The sequence below is a fragment of the Staurois parvus genome, unplaced genomic scaffold, assembly GCF_062004578.1.
Source record: "Staurois parvus isolate SC_StPar_1 unplaced genomic scaffold, SC_StPar_1.0 ptg002113l, whole genome shotgun sequence".
NCBI lineage: Eukaryota > Metazoa > Chordata > Amphibia > Anura > Ranidae > Staurois > Staurois parvus.
Window position 1 is genome coordinate 2174071 of NW_028319909.1, and position 8484 is coordinate 2182554.

General features: G+C 45.2%; 1 long non-coding RNA gene across 1 annotated transcript; it reads left to right on the forward strand.

The window, feature by feature from the left end:
* The first annotated feature begins 4366 nt into the window (after positions 1-4366).
* Positions 4367-8213, forward strand: LOC149432718 (uncharacterized). Its single transcript, XR_016308977.1, has 2 exons — positions 4367-5151; positions 7959-8213. It is a non-coding gene; the product is annotated as an uncharacterized LOC149432718 (long non-coding RNA).
* Positions 8214-8484: the final 271 nt, after the last annotated feature.

Genomic DNA, 8484 nt, shown 5'->3' on the forward strand with positions numbered 1-8484 from the left:
CCCATCCCTTCATCAGAAGTCAAGAGTCCTCCACCCTACCTTACATCCCAGCACACCCCCTTACCTTGTGCAGCTGCTGGGAAGAAGCTGGGGGGGGGGGAGGGAAACTGGGAAGCAGAAAGTGCAGAGTCTGGAGCAATACCAGAGGAGGGCTGGAGTCTCAGCCTCCCCTGGTCTCAGCATTCAGCAGACTCTGGAAGCTGACTCCAGCCCACCTCTAGTCCTCCCCAGCTTCTTCCCGGAAGCTGCACAAGGTAAGGGGGTGGGGGGGGGGCTGGGAAGCAGAAAGTGCAGGGTCTGGAGCAGTACCAGAGGAGGGCTGGAGTCTCTCCCTCCCCTGGTCTCAGCATTCAGCAGACTCTGGAAGCTGACTCCAGCCCACCTCTAGTCCTCACGCCGGGGTACTAGGTGTAATCCTAGACTCCCATCTGTCCTTTCAGCCAAAAATCCAATTACTGTACAAATCTTGTAGACTTCACGTCCGCAACATCTCCAAGATAAACCCGTTCCTAACCTCTGAAACCACTAAGCAACTTATTCCCTCCCTGGTTATCTCTCGCCTTGACTATTGTAACTCCCTCCTCAATAGCCGACCTCATCGCAGGCTATCCCCTCTTCAGTCTATCATGAATGCTGCTGCCAGACTCATCCAACTTACTAACCGTTCCGTATCTGCCATCCCTCTCTGCCAATCCCTCCACTGGCCTCCACTCAGTGTACTCCATCCCTCTCTGCCAATCCCTCCACTGGCCTCCACTCAGTGTACTCCATCCCTCTCTGCCAATCCCTCCACTGGCCTCCACTCAGTGTCCTCCATCCCTCTCTGCCAATCCCTCCACTGGCCTCCACTCAGTGTCCTCCACCCCTCTCTGCCAATCCCTCCACTGGCCTCCACTCAGTGTCCTCCATCCCTCTCTGCTAATCCCTCCACTGGCCTCCACTCAGTGTCCTCCATCCCTCTCTACCAATCCCTCCACTGGCTTCCACTCAGTGTCCTCCACTCCTCTCTGCCAATCCCTCCACTGGCCTCCACTCAGTGTCCTCCATCCCTCTCTGCCAATCCCTCCACTGGCCTCCACTCAGTGTCCTCCATCCCTCTCTGCTAATCCCTCCACTGGCCTCCACTCAGTGTCCTCCATCCCTCTCTGCCAATCCCTCCACTGGCCTCCACTCAGTGTCCTCCATCCCTCTCTGCCAATCCCTCCACTGGCCTCCACCCAGTGTCCTCCTTCCCTCTCTGCCAATCCCTCCACTGGCTTCCCATTGCCCAACGAATAAAATTCAAAATATTAACAATAACATATAAAACCATTTATAACTCTGCCCCAAATTACATCACCAATCTTGTCTCCAAATATCACCAAAACCATCCTCACCGCTCCTCCTACGACCTCCTGCTCTCTAGCTCCCTTGTCTCCTCCACCCATGCTCATCTCCAGGACTTCTCCAGAGCCTCCCCCATCCTCTGGAACTCTCTACCCCAATCTATCAGACTATCACCTACTCTGCCCACTTTTAGGCGATCTCTGAAAACCTATCTCTTCAGGGAAGCCTATCCTGCCTTCAGCTAATAGTGGAATCTTTTATTCCTCCTACCAGTCCATCCCCCACAGTTATTACCTTTTTGTACCACCAGCCCCTCCCTCTTAGATTGTAAGCTCCCAGGATCAGGCCCTCCTACCCCTCTTGTATTGAACTGTATTGTTGCTGTATTGTCTCCCTTTATATTGTAAAGCGCTGAGCAAACTGTTGGCGCTATATAAATCCTGTATAATAATAATAATAATAATAATAATAATAATAATAACTTGTACTCGCTGATAAAAAAAATGGTATCAGTGCATCCTTTCTTATAACCTGACAATTCTGCTCTGACAGGGAGAGAATACAAGCAAACAATGAAGCATTGAAAATTTTATCAAAGGTAAGGCACATTTATGATAATAATTCAAATTCAAAAGATTACTACAGATACCATTTGTGATGGGTTGTCTTTAAGCACACACATAGTAGAGTGTCAATACATTGACAGCAGTAATACGGTATGTGTATACAGAAACCATATGTCACTTGCAAATCCCATACAAGACAAAGAAAGTAATCACTCTATCCTGACTTTAATACATATCATTTACATTAATCACATGCAAATTTACATATGTGAGGCTTGAGGCATACATCATACTGAAACTTTACAAATATCCCATTTACATGTAGTAACACCACAGCTGTACATAACACACCTTCATCACGCATTAGTAATGTTCATCAATCATACCCTTAGCCTGCAAGCCAAGATACGAGCTAAAGAGACTAGTAGACATTCACACATGTAATAAGAGAAAATTTGCAAAAGTGTGAAGTCACCAGGAAAAGATTAATTGAAAACCCCACTCTGGGCAAAAATTATATTTTTCACTCTAACTCCCTCCCACCCCTGACTTACCCATCCTGGTAGTCATCCCACCCTTACATGGTGAAGGAAGATATACATGGTGAAGGCAGAATTTTGAAAGTCACCTATGTCCAGGTCTCTTACTGCCTCTACATGGGTGGCTACTGATCCAGCACTGCAATGGTCCCCAAAGACCATGGGTTCCCCTGTAATAACGTCGTCTTGTTTTCTCTCTGAAAGGATGAATAAGCGTCTACAAATTTGGAAGTCACCAGAAAAAGATTAATTGAAAGCCCCACTATGGGAAAAAAATATTTTTTTCACTCTACCTCTCTTCCACCCCTGACTTCCACATCCTGGTAGTCATCCCACCCTTACATGGTGAAGGCAGATATACTCACCTAGGTCCAGGTCTCTTACTGCCGCTACATGGGTGGCCACTGATCCAGCTTTCTCTCTGAAAGGACGAGTGTCTACGAATTTGGAAGTCACCAGAAAGAGATTAACTGAAAGCCCCACTCTGGGAAAAAAATATTTTTTTTTACTCTACTTCCCTCCCACCCCCTGATTTACCCATCTTGGTAGTAATCCCATTACATGGTGAAGGCAGATATACTCACCTACATCAAGGTTTCTTACTGCCTCTACATGGGTGGCCACTGATCCAGCACTGCAATGGTCCCCGGAGACCATGGGTTCCCCTGTATGATGTTGTCTTGCTTTCTCTTTGAAAGGACGAGTGTACACTAATTTGGAAGCCACCAGAAAGAGATTAATTGAAAGCCCCACTCTGGGTTAAAATATTTTTTTTTATTCTACTTCCCTCCCACCCGACTTACCCATCCTGGTAGTCATCCCACCCTTACATGGTGAAGGCAGATATACTCACCTACGTCCAGGTCTCTTACCGCCTCTACATGGGTGGCCGCTGATCCAGCACTGCAATGGTACCAAGAGACCATGGGTTCCCCTGTATGACATCATCTTGTTTTCTCTCTGAAAGAACGAGTAAGCGTCTACGTATCTGGAAGTCACCAGAAAGAGATTAACTCAAAGCCCCACTCTGGGAAAAAATTATTTTTTTTCACTCTATTTCCCTCCCACCCCTGACTTACCCATCCTGGTAGTCATCCCACCCTTACATGGTGAAGGCAGATATACTCACTTACGTCCAGGTGTCTTACCACCTCTACATGCGTGGCCGTCGATCCAGCACTGCAATGGTACCCAGAGACCATGGGTTCCCCTGTATGAAGTCGTCTTGCTTTCTCTCTGAAAGGATAAGTAAGTGTCTACGAATTTGGAAGTCACCAGAAAGAGATTAACGGAAAGCCCCACTCTGGGAAAAAATAATTTTTTTTAACTCTACTTCCCTCCCACCCCTGACTTACCCATCCTGGTAGTCATCCCACCCTTACATGGTGAAGGCAGATATACTCACCTACGTCCAGGTCTCTTACTGTCTCTACATGGGTGGCCACTGATCCAGCACTGCAATGGTCCCCGGAGACCATGGGTTCCCCTGTAATAACGTTTATCTTGTTTTCTCTCTGGAAGGAGGAGTAAGTGTCTATGAATTTGGAAGACACTAGAAAAAGATTAATTGAAAGACCCACTCTGGGAAAAAATATTTTTTTCACTCTACTTCCCTCCCACCCCTGACTTACCCATCCTGGTAGTCATCCCACCCTTACAAGGTGAAGGCAGATATACTCACCTAGGTCCAGGTCTCTTACTGCCTCTACATGGGTGGCCACTGATCCAGAAAAGCAATGGTCCACAGAGACCACGGGTTCCCCTGTAATGACACCGTCTTGTTTTCTCTCTGAAAGGACGTGTAAGTGTCTACGAATTTGGAAGTCACCAGAAAAAGATTAATTGAAAGCCCCACTCTGGGAAAAAATTATTTTTTTCACTCTACCTCTCTTCCACCCCTGACTTACACATCCTGGTAGTCATTCCACCCTTACATGGTGAAGGCAGATATACTCACCTACGTCCAGGTCTCTTACTGCCTCTACATGGGTGGCTGCTGATCCAGCACTGCAATGGTACCCAGAGACCATGGGTTCCCCTGTATGATGTCATCTTGCTTTCTCTCTAAAAAGGACGAGTGTCTACGAATTTGGAAGTCACCAGAAAAAGATTAATTGAAAGCCCCACTCTGGAAAAAAAAAAAAATTCACTCCGCATCCCTCCTACCCCTAACTTACCCATCCTGTTAGCCATCCCACCCTTACATGGTGAAGGCAGATATACTCACCTATGTCCAGGTCTTTTACTGCCGCTACATGGGTGGCTGCTGATCCAGTGCTGCAATGGTACCCGGAGACCATGGGTTCCCCTGTATGATGTCGTCTTGTTTTCTCTCCGTAAGGACAAGTAAGTGTCTACAAATTTTTTTTTTTATTAAACGGATCAGTTAGAAGGGTTGTAAAGGAATGGTAGAAGGGGCTACATTTGTATCCCAGAGAGTGGCTTTAAGGTAAGAATGTAATTGAAATGGATTGAATGTCAATATTACATTTTATCTTTTCACCGCTATTCATTTTTATCTTGTTCTTTTGGCTGGAGTTCTGCTTTAAAGGTTTAACCTCAGTTCCGTTAGTTCAAATATCAACATGACAACAGGTCTTTTGGGTTTTTTTGGCTTTATTAACTATTTGTTTCATCCTCCTCCAGAAGTCAAGACGAAAATCTGATCTGACAGGGAGAAAACACAAGGGAATAGCAGCACAAACATCTATCACTGAAAAGTAAGATTGCATTATATTAAAAGATGAAACTGTATTTAAAGCCATTTTGTTTTAGGGAAAGGTTACAACCTCTATCAGGTGTTTATTGTTCATAATTTCCCCACTGAGGTGATTCGCCTTCAAAACAAGAATTGGTCCAATAGGAACATTTGTTTTAAAGACAACTGTCTAAGAGGAGTGATTTACTGTGATGTCCTTGTATGTCTTAGGGATGGAAAGTGAGGGGAACCCTTCCCAATGGAACTCTGTACTTCAGTCCTCTTATCCGTGGTGGATTGCTTTTCAGAGGGTGTTTGACAGGCAGCAAGGAGGCCATGGTGGAGTACTTTGTAGTGGTTGTTTGATAGGCGGTGAGAAGAACATGGTGGACTACTCAGTAGAGGGTGTTTGACAGGCAGCAAGGAAGCCATGGTGAAGTATTTTGTAGCCAGTGTTTGACAAACAGCGACGAGACCATGGTGGACGACTTTGTAGGGGATGTTTGATAGGCACTGAGTAGGCCATGGTAGACTACTTTGCAGAGTGTGTTTGACAGGAGGTGAGGAAGCCAAGGTGGAGTACTTTGTAAAGGGTGTTTGACAGGCAGTGAGGAAGCCATGGTGGAGTACTTTGTAGAGGGTGTTTGACAGGCAGCAATGAGGCAATGGTGGACTACTTTGTAGGGGGTGCCTGACAGGAGGTGAGGAGGCCATGGTGGACTACTTTTCAGAGGGTGTTTGACAGGTAGCAAGGAGGCCATGGTGGACTACTTTGTAGAGGGTGTTTGACAGGCAGTGAGGAGGCCATGGTGAACTACTTTGTAGAGAATGTTTGACACTTGGCAAGGAGACCATAGTGAACCACTTTGTAGAAAGTGTTTAACAGGCGGTGAGTAGGCCATGGTGGAGAACTTTGTAGAGGGTATTTGACAGGCGGCAAAGAGGCCATGGTGGAGTACTTTGTAGAGGGTGTTTGACATGCGGTGAGGAGGCATTGGTGGACTACATTGTAGAGGGTGTTTGACAGGCGGTGAGGAGGCAGTGGTGGACTACTTTGCAGAGAGTGTTTGACAGGCTGTGAGGAGGCCATGGTGGATTACTTTGTAGAAGGTGTTTGACAAGCGGCAAGGAGACCATAATGGACTGCTTTGTAGAGGGTGTTCGACAGGCGGTGAGGAGGCAGTGGTGGACTACTTTGTAGAAAGCGTTTGACAGGCAGTGAGGAGGCCATGGTGGACTACTTTGCAGAGGGTGTTTGACAGGTGGCAAGAAGGCCATGGTGGACTACTTTGTAGAGGGTGTTTGACAGGTGGTGAGGAGGCCATATGTTGACTTAACCCTGAAAGCAAAGATCAATGCTGACATACATTGCACCCAGTTGTGGCGTGATCTCATTCATTTTAACGAACCACGTTCAGCAGCAGTACCACCTGCCCAATGCAACATGCAATTTAAGGTTTGCCACAGCCACAAAGCAAAGTACCACAGTCACGGCATGGGTACAGCCTTGAACATATACATGTCTGTGTTTAGGTGGGTAGTCGGGGGAGGGGCTTAACAACTTACTTTTACTGAACCCCACAGCTACTTTTTAGTCCCTTTAGTTCAAATATAAACACGACTTCTAGGTTTGGGTTTTTTACTGGATCTTGGCAAACTGATCCATGTCCCAGTTCCTTGGGAAAATGCTTTTTTCCTGGCACTGCCCACCACCACAGCTAGAATATTATTTTTAAAAAAGAACCTTTTTAATATCTCCAATCTTTTGATAGCTAGAGGTTCATTTGAATATAGTCCCATTTTATGTTGAGAATAAGGAGACGTCCTGAGAAGACGAGAAAGCTCTGTTCTCAGAGAATAGGAACGCGTGAGATTTTCAAAGCTCGGTGTGCACATGAATCAGACCTTTGAGGCTGCGAACGCGTTTTACATTATAATTACATCTCTTCGGAACTCTCCCAGTGGTCCATTAATGGTAGATGTACCTATAATAACTGCGGGCTGATAACAGCCCCTTCAACTTTCAACTCCCATTCATTTTGGAGGAATGACTGCTCTTAAGAATTCGGCTTCCAAACAAGATTAAACAATCCATATTATTATTATCATCATCATTTTTTCCCCTCCAGGCTGCCAACTGGCATTTGTTCTCAGAAATGTGTGTTTTAGCAGGAGGTTGTGTGCTTAGAATAAAACGTTCCTTAAAAGGCCCATTCACACCATACTGTTGCGGCAAGTCACCACAACAGTAAAGGCGTCAGTGTGATGCGATCCATTCTGAATGGCGCTTTAGTGCACATGCCGATGGATATTGTGGCATGGAGGGCGACCAAAAAATTGAAGAATGGATGGCACTGCATCATGCCAATGTTTTTAACACACAATACTGTGTTTTTGGGTTCTGCAATAAGATGATTGAAAATCTAGGCTATTGAGTTGAAAAAAAAGGAAAATAGCTTTGGCTGTAATAGTCACTTCTTCCGTGCTGTGCCCTGTAGTAATGTAGTAATAGCTTTCCACCACTAGATGCCCTCAGTCTTCCAGGTTGACTGACAGCTAGCATCTTTCAGCCCAGAAGACTGAAGACATACTGTGAGTACAGGGTGTCATTGACCAGCCCACTGAGGCGGTGACATTATGCTGCTTTTTGTTATCATCAAGAACAGATATGGAGAGGACTAGACATGTGCATGCTAGAACTTTTCATTGCGTTTCATTTCAGATGCATTCGTTCATTGACAAATTTAATTTTGTTATATTTATTCTGTTGAACCAATTTGTTTTCTGAATTAATTTCATATCCTTTGTTTTGTATATTTGCTAATCCAGGTGGATTCAAAAAACGTTTGTTTTTCCAGAAGATTGATTTAACTTCCGATATATTATCAAATCGGTCGGATTAGAATCGGACGGACTCGATATTTTCAGATGCTAATTAAACCCACCAAGAGAAATGGAGTGAGCTGATTGGACAATATTGACTGGCGTCATGCGCAACCGAATTAAGGAATGGAACAAAATTTGGATCCATTCATTTTCTGAATCCGAATGATTAAACAAATAAAAAACACAATGTTAAAATTACCTTTACCACGTTATTTGACAATATAAATGAGGTTAATGTATGTTGGTCAACGTGTTTCGTTTGATCTCCCGCTTCTTTAGGATGCTTTAGACCTCCAATATCTTCTCATGAACACACATGTAATACTTAATACTCCTCATCCAAATTCGGGAATGGCAATGTGCAATCCGAACCCCGAAAGGCCCATGGGGGTGGAGAGAAACACCCAAGACTTGTGGTAAAACCATGGCTTGAACACCTGCTTTTATCACTCCCCAGCCACTATCACAT